This window comes from Oncorhynchus nerka, unplaced genomic scaffold, assembly GCF_034236695.1.
Source record: "Oncorhynchus nerka isolate Pitt River unplaced genomic scaffold, Oner_Uvic_2.0 unplaced_scaffold_1197, whole genome shotgun sequence".
In the NCBI taxonomy this organism is placed as follows: Eukaryota; Metazoa; Chordata; class Actinopteri; order Salmoniformes; family Salmonidae; genus Oncorhynchus; species Oncorhynchus nerka.
Genome location: NW_027040137.1, coordinates 38480 through 51983, shown reverse-complemented (window position 1 = coordinate 51983; position 13504 = coordinate 38480). Strand labels below are relative to the sequence as shown.

General features: G+C 40.4%; 11 non-coding genes across 11 annotated transcripts; 10 read left to right on the top strand and 1 right to left on the bottom strand.

Moving 5' to 3' along the window:
• Positions 1-595: 595 nt before the first annotated feature.
• trnav-cac (transfer RNA valine (anticodon CAC)) lies at positions 596-667 on the top strand. The gene has a single exon. It is a non-coding gene; the product is annotated as a tRNA-Val (tRNA).
• A 1137-nt stretch (positions 668-1804) lies between these two features.
• On the top strand, positions 1805-1877 carry trnav-cac (transfer RNA valine (anticodon CAC)). The gene has a single exon. It is a non-coding gene; the product is annotated as a tRNA-Val (tRNA).
• Positions 1878-3013: 1136 nt separating this feature from the next.
• On the top strand, positions 3014-3086 carry trnav-cac (transfer RNA valine (anticodon CAC)). Its single transcript has one exon. It is a non-coding gene; the product is annotated as a tRNA-Val (tRNA).
• A 1133-nt stretch (positions 3087-4219) lies between these two features.
• Positions 4220-4292, top strand: trnav-cac (transfer RNA valine (anticodon CAC)). Its single transcript has one exon. It is a non-coding gene; the product is annotated as a tRNA-Val (tRNA).
• A 1134-nt stretch (positions 4293-5426) lies between these two features.
• trnav-cac (transfer RNA valine (anticodon CAC)) lies at positions 5427-5499 on the top strand. Its single transcript has one exon. It is a non-coding gene; the product is annotated as a tRNA-Val (tRNA).
• A 1135-nt stretch (positions 5500-6634) lies between these two features.
• Positions 6635-6707, top strand: trnav-aac (transfer RNA valine (anticodon AAC)). Its single transcript has one exon. It is a non-coding gene; the product is annotated as a tRNA-Val (tRNA).
• Positions 6708-7844: 1137 nt separating this feature from the next.
• Positions 7845-7917, top strand: trnav-cac (transfer RNA valine (anticodon CAC)). The gene has a single exon. It is a non-coding gene; the product is annotated as a tRNA-Val (tRNA).
• A 1134-nt stretch (positions 7918-9051) lies between these two features.
• trnav-cac (transfer RNA valine (anticodon CAC)) lies at positions 9052-9123 on the top strand. Its single transcript has one exon. It is a non-coding gene; the product is annotated as a tRNA-Val (tRNA).
• A 1136-nt stretch (positions 9124-10259) lies between these two features.
• trnav-cac (transfer RNA valine (anticodon CAC)) lies at positions 10260-10332 on the top strand. Its single transcript has one exon. It is a non-coding gene; the product is annotated as a tRNA-Val (tRNA).
• A 1137-nt stretch (positions 10333-11469) lies between these two features.
• Positions 11470-11542, top strand: trnav-aac (transfer RNA valine (anticodon AAC)). Its single transcript has one exon. It is a non-coding gene; the product is annotated as a tRNA-Val (tRNA).
• A 1044-nt stretch (positions 11543-12586) lies between these two features.
• Positions 12587-12658, bottom strand: trnav-cac (transfer RNA valine (anticodon CAC)). The gene has a single exon. It is a non-coding gene; the product is annotated as a tRNA-Val (tRNA).
• Between the last annotated feature and the right edge of the window lie 846 nt (positions 12659-13504).

Below are 13504 nucleotides of genomic sequence, written 5' to 3'. Positions count from 1 at the left end.
TATCTAAACCTTGCTGTCTACCTCTCCGACCTGTGGATCAATGTTGCCGTTTTTGGGGACCTCCACCGTGCGATCTGTATGAATGTGAACAGACTGACAGCTTCTCTGAGCCAGGCAAATTCATTTATCAGGGTCATTGTAATGGATATATCCAAAGAAATGGCAATATAATCCAAGGTAAAACAAACAAAAATGTAGATCGTTTTCTGTCATTTCAGCTGCTTGATGTGATTGTGTGATAGATTTAGTTGGCTGGCTAGCAAAGGAAAAGAAGCTAGCCTGCATAGGTACAGTGCATTCGGAAAGTTTTCAGGCCCCTTACTTTTTCCACATTTTGTTACGTTACAGACTTATACTAAAATGGATGAAATAAAATAAAATCTATCTACACACAATACCCCATAATGACAAAGCGATAACATATAGTTTTTATTAATAAAACAAATATTTTAAAAATACCTCATAATTCCCGGCTTCTCAAGCCTTATTGCTTAATTAATGGACTAAGTAATTTCTGATTTTCAATAGGTTCTGAGAGAGATTAAATGCCCCACCCAGCCAAAGTCAGCCACACCCTTAGTATTCCACTCATCAGGTTTCTGTAGTGTAGTGGTTATCACGTTCGCCTCACACGCGAAAGGTCCCGGTTCGAGACCGGGTGGAAACACATTTTAACAAATTGGACAGTCAGCCTAATCACTTAGGGCTCGGTCCCAATTTTGGAATTCATGCTTTTCCTTCGCAGTTCTCAGTATTTGGTATTCAGACTTACCTTTTTTAGTCGCGTAAACGCACTCTGCATGTGTGGCTAGCTTGGGCGCTCTGAATACATTCCTGCTACGTGTGGTCTGAGGTCCATAATGATTCAAATAGTTTACCACTCCAGGGTAAGCCGACAAGAAACACAGCCCTTATTTTAAGTGTTTTTAAAATCCCCTGTGGGGAACATGAAGGGTGGAAAAATGATTGGAACCATTTTCCTGTTTGACCGCTAGTTTTTAATGGGTATTATGGCTCTTTCTGTGGTACTCACTTTGGGATATTATGTGAGGTAGACTTGTGGGCATTCCTAATATTTTCCACGACTTCCTCTTTTTGTATTGTAGTTTCAGTAGTGTAGTGGTTATCACGTTCGCCTCACACGCGAAAGGTCATATTCAATATTTCCCAATGCCCAGAGGCTAGCATTTGGTTTGAAACAGTTGTGGTTTATCTAAACCTTGCTGTCTACCTCTCCGACCTGTGGATCAATGTTGCCGTTTTTGGGGACCTCCACCGTGCGATCTGTATGAATGTGAACAGACTGACAGCTTCTCTGAGCCAGGCAAATTCATTTATCAGGGTCATTGTAATGGATATATCCAAAGAAATGGCAATATAATCCAAGGTAAAACAAACAAAAATGTAGATCGTTTTCTGTCATTTCAGCTGCTTGATGTGATTGTGTGATAGATTTAGTTGGCTGGCTAGCAAAGGAAAAGAAGCTAGCCTGCATAGGTACAGTGCATTCGGAAAGTTTTCAGGCCCCTTACTTTTTCCACATTTTGTTACGTTACAGACTTATACTAAAATGGATGAAATAAAATAAAATCTATCTACACACAATACCCCATAATGACAAAGCGATAACATATAGTTTTTATTAATAAAACAAATATTTTAAAAATACCTCATAATTCCCGGCTTCTCAAGCCTTATTGCTTAATTAATGGACTAAGTAATTTCTGATTTTCAATAGGTTCTGAGATTGATAAATGCCCCACCCAGCCAAAGTCAGCCACACCCTTAGTATTCCACTCATCAGGTTTCTGTAGTGTAGTGGTTATCACGTTCGCCTCACACGCGAAAGGTCCCCGGTTCGAGACCGGGTGGAAACACTTTTTAACAAATTGGACAGTCAGCCTAATCACTTAGGGCTCGGTCCCAATTTCGGAATTCATGCTTTTCCTTCGCACTTCTCAGTATTTGGTATTCAGACTTACCTTTTTTAGTCGCGTAACGCACTCTGCATGTGTGGCTAGCTTGGGCGCTCTGAATACATTCCTGCTACGTGTGGTCTGAGGTCCATAATGATTCAAATAGTTTACCACTCCAGGGTAAGCCGACAAGAAACACAGCCCTTATTTTAAGTGTTTTTAAAATCCCCTGTGGGGAACATGAAGGGTGGAAAAATGATTGGAACCATTTTCCTGTTTGACCGCTAGTTTTTAATGGGTATTATGGCTCTTTCTGTGGTACTCACTTTGGGATATTATGTGAGGTAGACTTGTGGGCATTCCTAATATTTTCCACGACTTCCTCTTTTTGTATTGTAGTTTCAGTAGTGTAGTGGTTATCACGTTCGCCTCACACGCGAAAGGTCATATTCAATATTTCCCAATGCCCAGAGGCTAGCATTTGGTTTGAAACAGTTGTGGTTTATCTAAACCTTGCTGTCTACCTCTCCGACCTGTGGATCAATGTTGCCGTTTTTGGGGACCTCCACCGTGCGATCTGTATGAATGTGAACAGACTGACAGCTTCTCTGAGCCAGGCAAATTCATTTATCAGGGTCATTGTAATGGATATATCCAAAGAAATGGCAATATAATCCAAGGTAAAACAAACAAAAATGTAGATCGTTTTCTGTCATTTCAGCTGCTTGATGTGATTGTGTGATAGATTTAGTTGGCTGGCTAGCAAAGGAAAAGAAGCTAGCCTGCATAGGTACAGTGCATTCGGAAAGTTTTCAGACCCCTTACTTTTTCCACATTTTGTTACGTTACAGACTTATACTAAAATGGATGAAATAAAATAAAATCTATCTACACACAATACCCCATAATGACAAAGCGATAACATATAGTTTTTATTAATAAAACAAATATTTTAAAAATACCTCATAATTCCCGGCTTCTCAAGCCTTATTGCTTAATTAATGGACTAAGTAATTTCTGATTTTCAATAGGTTCTGAGAGCGATAAATGCCCCACCCAGCCAAAGTCAGCCACACCCTTAGTATTCCACTCATCAGGTTTCTGTAGTGTAGTGGTTATCACGTTCGCCTCACACGCGAAAGGTCCCCGGTTCGAGACCGGGTGGAAACATTTTAACAAATTGGACAGTCAGCCTATTCACTTAGGGCTCGGTCCCAATTTTGGAATTCATGCTTTTCCTTCGCACTTCTCAGTATTTGGTATTCAGACTTACCTTTTTAGTCGCGTAACGCACTCTGCATGTGTGGCTAGCTTGGGCGCTCTGAATACATTCCTGCTACGTGTGGTCTGAGGTCCATAATGATTCAAATAGTTTACCACTCCAGGGTAAGCCGACAAGAAACACAGCCCTTATTTTAAGTGTTTTTAAAATCCCCTGTGGGGAACATGAAGGGTGGAAAAATGATTGGAACCATTTTCCTGTTTGACCGCTAGTTTTTAATGGGTATTATGGCTCTTTCTGTGGTACTCACTTTGGGATATTATGTGAGGTAGACTTGTGGGCATTCCTAATATTTTCCACGACTTCCTCTTTTTGTATTGTAGTTTCAGTAGTGTAGTGGTTATCACGTTCGCCTCACACGCGAAAGGTCATATTCAATATTTCCCAATGCCCAGAGGCTAGCATTTGGTTTGAAACAGTTGTGGTTTATCTAAACCTTGCTGTCTACCTCTCCGACCTGTGGATCAATGTTGCCGTTTTTGGGGGACCTCCACCGTGCGATCTGTATGAATGTGAACAGACTGACAGCTTCTCTGAGCCAGGCAAATTCATTTATCAGGGTCATTGTAATGGATATATCCAAAGAAATGGCAATATAATCCAAGGTAAAACAAACAAAAATGTAGATCGTTTTCTGTCATTTCAGCTGCTTGATGTGATTGTGTGATAGATTTAGTTGGCTGGCTAGCAAAGGAAAAGAAGCTAGCCTGCATAGGTACAGTGCATTCGGAAAGTTTTCAGCCCCTTACTTTTTCCACATTTTGTTACGTTACAGACTTATACTAAAATGGATGAAATAAAATAAAATCTATCTACACACAATACCCCATAATGACAAAGCGATAACATATAGTTTTTATTAATAAAACAAATATTTTAAAAATACCTCATAATTCCCGGCTTCTCAAGCCTTATTGCTTAATTAATGGACTAAGTAATTTCTGATTTTCAATAGGTTCTGAGATTGATAAATGCCCCACCCAGCCAAAGTCAGCCACACCCTTAGTATTCCACTCATCAGGTTTCTGTAGTGTAGTGGTTATCACGTTCGCCTCACACGCGAAAGGTCCCCGGTTCGAGACCGGGTGGAAACACTTTTTAACAAATTGGACAGTCAGCCTAATCACTTAGGGCTCGGTCCCAATTTCGGAATTCATGCTTTTCCTTCGCACTTCTCAGTATTTGGTATTCAGACTTACCTTTTTAGTCGCGTAAACACTCTGCATGTGTGGCTAGCTTGGGCGCTCTGAATACATTCCTGCTACGTGTGGTCTGAGGTCCATAATGATTCAAATAGTTTACCACTCCAGGGTAAGCCGACAAGAAACACAGCCCTTATTTTAAGTGTTTTTAAAATCCCCTGTGGGGAACATGAAGGGTGGAAAAATGATTGGAACCATTTTCCTGTTTGACCGCTAGTTTTTAATGGGTATTATGGCTCTTTCTGTGGTACTCACTTTGGGATATTATGTGAGGTAGACTTGTGGGCATTCCTAATATTTTCCACGACTTCCTCTTTTTGTATTGTAGTTTCAGTAGTGTAGTGGTTATCACGTTCGCCTCACACGCGAAAGGTCATATTCAATATTTCCCAATGCCCAGAGGCTAGCATTTGGTTTGAAACAGTTGTGGTTTATCTAAACCTTGCTGTCTACCTCTCCGACCTGTGGATCAATGTTGCCGTTTTTGGGGACCTCCACCGTGCGATCTGTATGAATGTGAACAGACTGACAGCTTCTCTGAGCCAGGCAAATTCATTTATCAGGGTCATTGTAATGGATATATCCAAAGAAATGGCAATATAATCCAAGGTAAAACAAACAAAAATGTAGATCGTTTTCTGTCATTTCAGCTGCTTGATGTGATTGTGTGATAGATTTAGTTGGCTGGCTAGCAAAGGAAAAGAAGCTAGCCTGCATAGGTACAGTGCATTCGGAAAGTTTTCAGGCCCCTTACTTTTTCCACATTTTGTTACGTTACAGACTTATACTAAAATGGATGAAATAAAATAAAATCTATCTACACACAATACCCCATAATGACAAAGCGATAACATATAGTTTTTATTAATAAAACAAATATTTTAAAAATACCTCATAATTCCCGGCTTCTCAAGCCTTATTGCTTAATTAATGGACTAAGTAATTTCTGATTTTCAATAGGTTCTGAGATTGATAAATGCCCCACCCAGCCAAAGTCAGCCACACCCTTAGTATTCCACTCATCAGGTTTCTGTAGTGTAGTGGTTATCACGTTCGCCTCACACGCGAAAGGTCCCCGGTTCGAGACCGGGTGGAAACACTTTTTAACAAATTGGACAGTCAGCCTATTCACTTAGGGCTCGGTCCCAATTTTGGAATTCATGCTTTTCCTTCGCACTTCTCAGTATTTGGTATTCAGACTTACCTTTTTAGTCGCGTAACGCACTCTGCATGTGTGGCTAGCTTGGGCGCTCTGAATACATTCCTGCTACGTGTGGTCTGAGGTCCATAATGATTCAAATAGTTTACCACTCCAGGGTAAGCCGACAAGAAACACAGCCCTTATTTTAAGTGTTTTTAAAATCCCCTGTGGGGAACATGAAGGGTGGAAAAATGATTGGAACCATTTTCCTGTTTGACCGCTAGTTTTTAATGGGTATTATGGCTCTTTCTGTGGTACTCACTTTGGGATATTATGTGAGGTAGACTTGTGGGCATTCCTAATATTTTCCACGACTTCCTCTTTTTGTATTGTAGTTTCAGTAGTGTAGTGGTTATCACGTTCGCCTCACACGCGAAAGGTCATATTCAATATTTCCCAATGCCCAGAGGCTAGCATTTGGTTTGAAACAGTTGTGGTTTATCTAAACCTTGCTGTCTACCTCTCCGACCTGTGGATCAATGTTGCCGTTTTTGGGGACCTCCACCGTGCGATCTGTATGAATGTGAACAGACTGACAGCTTCTCTGAGCCAGGCAAATTCATTTATCAGGGTCATTGTAATGGATATATCCAAAGAAATGGCAATATAATCCAAGGTAAAACAAACAAAAATGTAGATCGTTTTCTGTCATTTCAGCTGCTTGATGTGATTGTGTGATAGATTTAGTTGGCTGGCTAGCAAAGGAAAAGAAGCTAGCCTGCATAGGTACAGTGCATTCGGAAAGTTTTCAGGCCCCTTACTTTTTCCACATTTTGTTACGTTACAGACTTATACTAAAATGGATGAAATAAAATAAAATCTATCTACACACAATACCCCATAATGACAAAGCGATAACATATAGTTTTTATTAATAAAACAAATATTTTAAAAATACCTCATAATTCCCGGCTTCTCAAGCCTTATTGCTTAATTAATGGACTAAGTAATTTCTGATTTTCAATAGGTTCTGAGAGCGATAAATGCCCCACCCAGCCAAAGTCAGCCACACCCTTAGTATTCCACTCATCAGGTTTCTGTAGTGTAGTGGTTATCACGTTCGCCTAACACGCGAAAGGTCCCCGGTTCGAGACCGGGCGGAAACACTTTTTAACAAATTGGACACTAAGCCTATTCACTTAGGGCTCGGTCCCAATTTTGGAATTCAGGCTTTTCCTTCGCAGTTCTCAGTATTTGGTATTCAGACTTACCTTTTTTAGTCGCGTAATACACTCTGCATGTGTGGCTAGCTTGGGCGCTCTGAATACATTCCTGCTACGTGTGGTCTGAGGTCCATAATGATTCAAATAGTTTACCACTCCAGGGTAAACCGACAAGAAACACAGCCCTTATTTTAAGTGTTTTTAAAATCCCCTGTGGGGAACATGAAGGGTGGAAAAATGATTGGAACCATTTTCCTGTTTGACCGCTAGTTTTTAATGGGTATTATGGCTCTTTCTGTGGTACTCACTTTGGGATATTATGTGAGGTAGACTTGTGGGCATTCCTAATATTTTCCACGACTTCCTCTTTTTGTATTGTAGTTTCAGTAGTGTAGTGGTTATCACGTTCGCCTCACACGCGAAAGGTCATATTCAATATTTCCCAATGCCCAGAGGCTAGCATTTGGTTTGAAACAGTTGTGGTTTATCTAAACCTTGCTGTCTACCTCTCCGACCTGTGGATCAATGTTGCCGTTTTTGGGGGACCTCCACCGTGCGATCTGTATGAATGTGAACAGACTGACAGCTTCTCTGAGCCAGGCAAATTCATTTATCAGGGTCATTGTAATGGATATATCCAAAGAAATGGCAATATAATCCAAGGTAAAACAAACAAAAATGTAGATCGTTTTCTGTCATTTCAGCTGCTTGATGTGATTGTGTGATAGGTTTAGTTGGCTGGCTAGCAAAGGAAAAGAAGCTAGCCTGCATAGGTACAGTGCATTCGGAAAGTTTTCAGGCCCCTTACTTTTTCCACATTTTGTTACGTTACAGACTTATACTAAAATGGATGAAATAAAATAAAATCTATCTACACACAATACCCCATAATGACAAAGCGATAACATATAGTTTTTATTAATAAAACAAATATTTTAAAAATACCTCATAATTCCCGGCTTCTCAAGCCTTATTGCTTAATTAATGGACTAAGTAATTTCTGATTTTCAATAGGTTCTGAGATTGATAAATGCCCCACCCAGCCAAAGTCAGCCACACCCTTAGTATTCCACTCATCAGGTTTCTGTAGTGTAGTGGTTATCACGTTCGCCTCACACGCGAAAGGTCCCCGGTTCGAGACCGGGTGGAAACATTTTTAACAAATTGGACAGTCAGCCTATTCACTTAGGGCTCGGTCCCAATTTTGGAATTCATGCTTTTCCTTCGCAGTTCTCAGTATTTGGTATTCAGACTTACCTTTTTAGTCGCGTAATACACTCTGCATGTGTGGCTAGCTTGGGCGCTCTGAATACATTCCTGCTACGTGTGGTCTGAGGTCCATAATGATTCAAATAGTTTACCACTCCAGGGTAAGCCGACAAGAAACACAGCCCTTATTTTAAGTGTTTTTAAAATCCCCTGTGGGGAACATGAAGGGTGGAAAAATGATTGGAACCATTTTCCTGTTTGACCGCTAGTTTTTAATGGGTATTATGGCTCTTTCTGTGGTACTCACTTTGGGATATTATGTGAGGTAGACTTGTGGGCATTCCTAATATTTTCCACGACTTCCTCTTTTTGTATTGTAGTTTCAGTAGTGTAGTGGTTATCACGTTCGCCTCACACGCGAAAGGTCATATTCAATATTTCCCAATGCCCAGAGGCTAGCATTTGGTTTGAAACAGTTGTGGTTTATCTAAACCTTGCTGTCTACCTCTCCGACCTGTGGATCAATGTTGCCGTTTTTGGGGACCTCCACCGTGCGATCTGTATGAATGTGAACAGACTGACAGCTTCTCTGAGCCAGGCAAATTCATTTATCAGGGTCATTGTAATGGATATATCCAAAGAAATGGCAATATAATCCAAGGTAAAACAAACAAAAATGTAGATCGTTTTCTGTCATTTCAGCTGCTTGATGTGATTGTGTGATAGATTTAGTTGGCTGGCTAGCAAAGGAAAAGAAGCTAGCCTGCATAGGTACAGTGCATTCGGAAAGTTTTCAGACCCCTTACTTTTTCCACATTTTGTTACGTTACAGACTTATACTAAAATGGATGAAATAAAATAAAATCTATCTACACACAATACCCCATAATGACAAAGCGATAACATATAGTTTTTATTAATAAAACAAATATTTTAAAAATACCTCATAATTCCCGGCTTCTCAAGCCTTATTGCTTAATTAATGGACTAAGTAATTTCTGATTTTCAATAGGTTCTGAGATTGATAAATGCCCCACCCAGCCAAAGTCAGCCACACCCTTAGTATTCCACTCATCAGGTTTCTGTAGTGTAGTGGTTATCACGTTCGCCTCACACGCGAAAGGTCCCGGTTCGAGACCGGGTGGAAACACATTTTAACAAATTGGACAGTCAGCCTATTCACTTAGGGCTCGGTCCCAATTTTGGAATTCATGCTTTTCCTTCGCAGTTCTCAGTATTTGGTATTCAGACTTACCTTTTTAGTCGCGTAATACACTCTGCATGTGTGGCTAGCTTGGGCGCTCTGAATACATTCCTGCTACGTGTGGTCTGAGGTCCATAATGATTCAAATAGTTTACCACTCCAGGGTAAGCCGACAAGAAACACAGCCCTTATTTTAAGTGTTTTTAAAATCCCCTGTGGGGAACATGAAGGGTGGAAAAATGATTGGAACCATTTTCCTGTTTGACCGCTAGTTTTTAATGGGTATTATGGCTCTTTCTGTGGTACTCACTTTGGGATATTATGTGAGGTAGACTTGTGGGCATTCCTAATATTTTCCACGACTTCCTCTTTTTGTATTGTAGTTTCAGTAGTGTAGTGGTTATCACGTTCGCCTCACACGCGAAAGGTCATATTCAATATTTCCCAATGCCCAGAGGCTAGCATTTGGTTTGAAACAGTTGTGGTTTATCTAAACCTTGCTGTCTACCTCTCCGACCTGTGGATCAATGTTGCCGTTTTTGGGGGACCTCCACCGTGCGATCTGTATGAATGTGAACAGACTGACAGCTTCTCTGAGCCAGGCAAATTCATTTATCAGGGTCATTGTAATGGATATATCCAAAGAAATGGCAATATAATCCAAGGTAAAACAAACAAAAATGTAGATCGTTTTCTGTCATTTCAGCTGCTTGATGTGATTGTGTGATAGGTTTAGTTGGCTGGCTAGCAAAGGAAAAGAAGCTAGCCTGCATAGGTACAGTGCATTCGGAAAGTTTTCAGGCCCCTTACTTTTTCCACATTTTGTTACGTTACAGACTTATACTAAAATGGATGAAATAAAATAAAATCTATCTACACACAATACCCCATAATGACAAAGCGATAACATATAGTTTTTATTAATAAAACAAATATTTTAAAAATACCTCATAATTCCCGGCTTCTCAAGCCTTATTGCTTAATTAATGGACTAAGTAATTTCTGATTTTCAATAGGTTCTGAGATTGATAAATGCCCCACCCAGCCAAAGTCAGCCACACCCTTAGTATTCCACTCATCAGGTTTCTGTAGTGTAGTGGTTATCACGTTCGCCTCACACGCGAAAGGTCCCCGGTTCGAGACCGGGTGGAAACACTTTTTAACAAATTGGACAGTCAGCCTATTCACTTAGGGCTCGGTCCCAATTTTGGAATTCATGCTTTTCCTTCGCACTTCTCAGTATTTGGTATTCAGACTTACCTTTTTTAGTCGCGTAATACACTCTGCATGTGTGGCTAGCTTGGGCGCTCTGAATACATTCCTGCTACGTGTGGTCTGAGGTCCATAATGATTCAAATAGTTTACCACTCCAGGGTAAGCCGACAAGAAACACAGCCCTTATTTTAAGTGTTTTTAAAATCCCCTGTGGGGAACATGAAGGGTGGAAAAATGATTGGAACCATTTTCCTGTTTGACCGCTAGTTTTTAATGGGTATTATGGCTCTTTCTGTGGTACTCACTTTGGGATATTATGTGAGGTAGACTTGTGGGCATTCCTAATATTTTCCACGACTTCCTCTTTTTGTATTGTAGTTTCAGTAGTGTAGTGGTTATCACGTTCGCCTCACACGCGAAAGGTCATATTCAATATTTCCCAATGCCCAGAGGCTAGCATTTGGTTTGAAACAGTTGTGGTTTATCTAAACCTTGCTGTCTACCTCTCCGACCTGTGGATCAATGTTGCCGTTTTTTGGGGACCTCCACCGTGCGATCTGTATGAATGTGAACAGACTGACAGCTTCTCTGAGCCAGGCAAATTCATTTATCAGGGTCATTGTAATGGATATATCCAAAGAAATGGCAATATAATCCAAGGTAAAACAAACAAAAATGTAGATCGTTTTCTGTCATTTCAGCTGCTTGATGTGATTGTGTGATAGGTTTAGTTGGCTGGCTAGCAAAGGAAAAGAAGCTAGCCTGCATAGGTACAGTGCATTCGGAAAGTTTTCAGGCCCCTTACTTTTTCCACATTTTGTTACGTTACAGACTTATACTAAAATGGATGAAATAAAATAAAATCTATCTACACACAATACCCCATAATGACAAAGCGATAACATATAGTTTTTATTAATAAAACAAATATTTTAAAAATACCTCATAATTCCCAGCTTCTCAAGCCTTATTGCTTAATTAATGGACTAAGTCATTTCTGATTTTCAATAGGCTCTGAGAGCGATAAATGCCCCACCCAGCCAAAGTCAGCCACACCCTTAGTATTCCACTCATCAGGTTTCTGTAGTGTAGTGGTTATCACGTTCGCCTAACACGCGAAAGGTCCCCGGTTCGAGACCGGGCGGAAACACATTTTAACAAATTGGACAGTAAGCCTATTCACTTAGGGCTCGGTCCCAATTTCGGAATTCATGCTTTTCCTTCGCACTTCTCAGTATTTGGTATTCAGACTTACCTTTTTTGTCGCGTAACGCACTCTGCATGTGTGGCTAGCTTGGGCGCTCTGAATACATTCCTGCTACGTGTGGTCTGAGGTCCATAATGATTCAAATAGTTTACCACTCCAGGGTAAGCCGACAAGAAACACAGCCCTTATTTTAAGTGTTTTTAAAATCCCCTGTGGGGAACATGAAGGGTGGAAAAATGATTGGAACCATTTTCCTGTTTGACCGCTAGTTTTTAATGGGTATTATGGCTCTTTCTGTGGTACTCACTTTGGGATATTATGTGCATTCCTAATATTTTCCACGACTTCCTCTTTTTGTATTGTAGTTTCAGTAGTGTAGTGGTTATCACGTTCGCCTCATGCACGCGAAAGGTCATATTCAATATTTCCCAATGCCCAGAGGCTAGCATTTGGTTTGAAACAGTTGTGGTTTATCTAAACCTTGCTGTCTGTTTTACCTGTGGATCAATATTGCCATTTTTTGGGGATCCACCGTACAATGATCTGTAAATGAATTTGCCTGGCTCAGAGAAGCTTCTCTGAGTCTGTTCACATTCAAGTCTACCTCACATAATATCCCAAAGTGAGTACCACAGAAAGAGCCATAATACCCATTAAAAACTAGCGGTCAAACAGGAAAATGGTTCCAATCATTTTTCCACCCTTCATGTTCCCCACAGGGGATTTTAAAAACACTTAAAATAAGGGCTGTGTTTCTTGTCGGCTTACCCTGGAGTGGTAAACTATTTGAATCATTATGGACCTCAGACCACACGTAGCAGGAATGTATTCAGAGCGCCCAAGCTAGCCACACATGCAGAGTGCATTACGCGACTAAAAAGGTAAGTCTGAATACCAAATACTGAGAAGTGCGAAGGAAAAGCATGAATTCCGAAATTGGGACCGAGCCCTAAGTGAATAGGCTTACTGTCCAATTTGTTAAAAATGTGTTTCCGCCCGGTCTCGAACGGGGACCTTTCGCGTGTGAGGCGAACGTGATAACCACTACACTACAGAAACCTGATGAGTGGAATACTAAGGGTGTGGCTGACTTTGGCTGGGTGGGGCATTTATCGCTCTCAGAACCTATTGAAAATCAGAAATTACTTAGTCCATTAATTAAGCAATAAGGCTTGAGAAGCCGGGAATTATGAGGTATTTTTAAAATATTTGTTTTATTAATAAAAACTATATGTTATCGCTTTGTCATTATGGGGTATTGTGTGTAGATAGATTTTATTTTATTTCATCCATTTTAGTATAAGTCTGTAACGTAACAAAATGTGGAAAAAGTAAGGGGCCTGAAAACTTTCCGAATGCACTGTACCTATGCAGGCTAGCTTCTTTTCCTTTGCTAGCCAGCCAACTAAATCTATCACACAATCACATCAAGCAGCTGAAATGACAGAAAACGATCTACATTTTTGTTTGTTTTACCTTGGATTATATTGCCATTTCTTTGGATATATCCATTACAATGACCCTGATAAATGAATTTGCCTGGCTCAGAGAAGCTGTCAGTCTGTTCACATTCATACAGATCGCACGGTGGAGGTCCCCAAAAACGGCAACATTGATCCACAGGTCGGAGAGGTAGACAGCAAGGTTTAGATAAACCACAACTGTTTCAAACCAAATGCTAGCCTCTGGGCATTGGGAAATATTGAATATGACCTTTCGCGTGTGAGGCGAACGTGATAACCACTACACTACTGAAACTACAATACAAAAAGAGGAAGTCGTGGAAAATATTAGGAATGCCCACAAGTCTACCTCACATAATATCCCAAAGTGAGTACCACAGAAAGAGCCATAATACCCATTAAAAACTAGCGGTCAAACAGGAAAATGGTTCCAATCATTTTT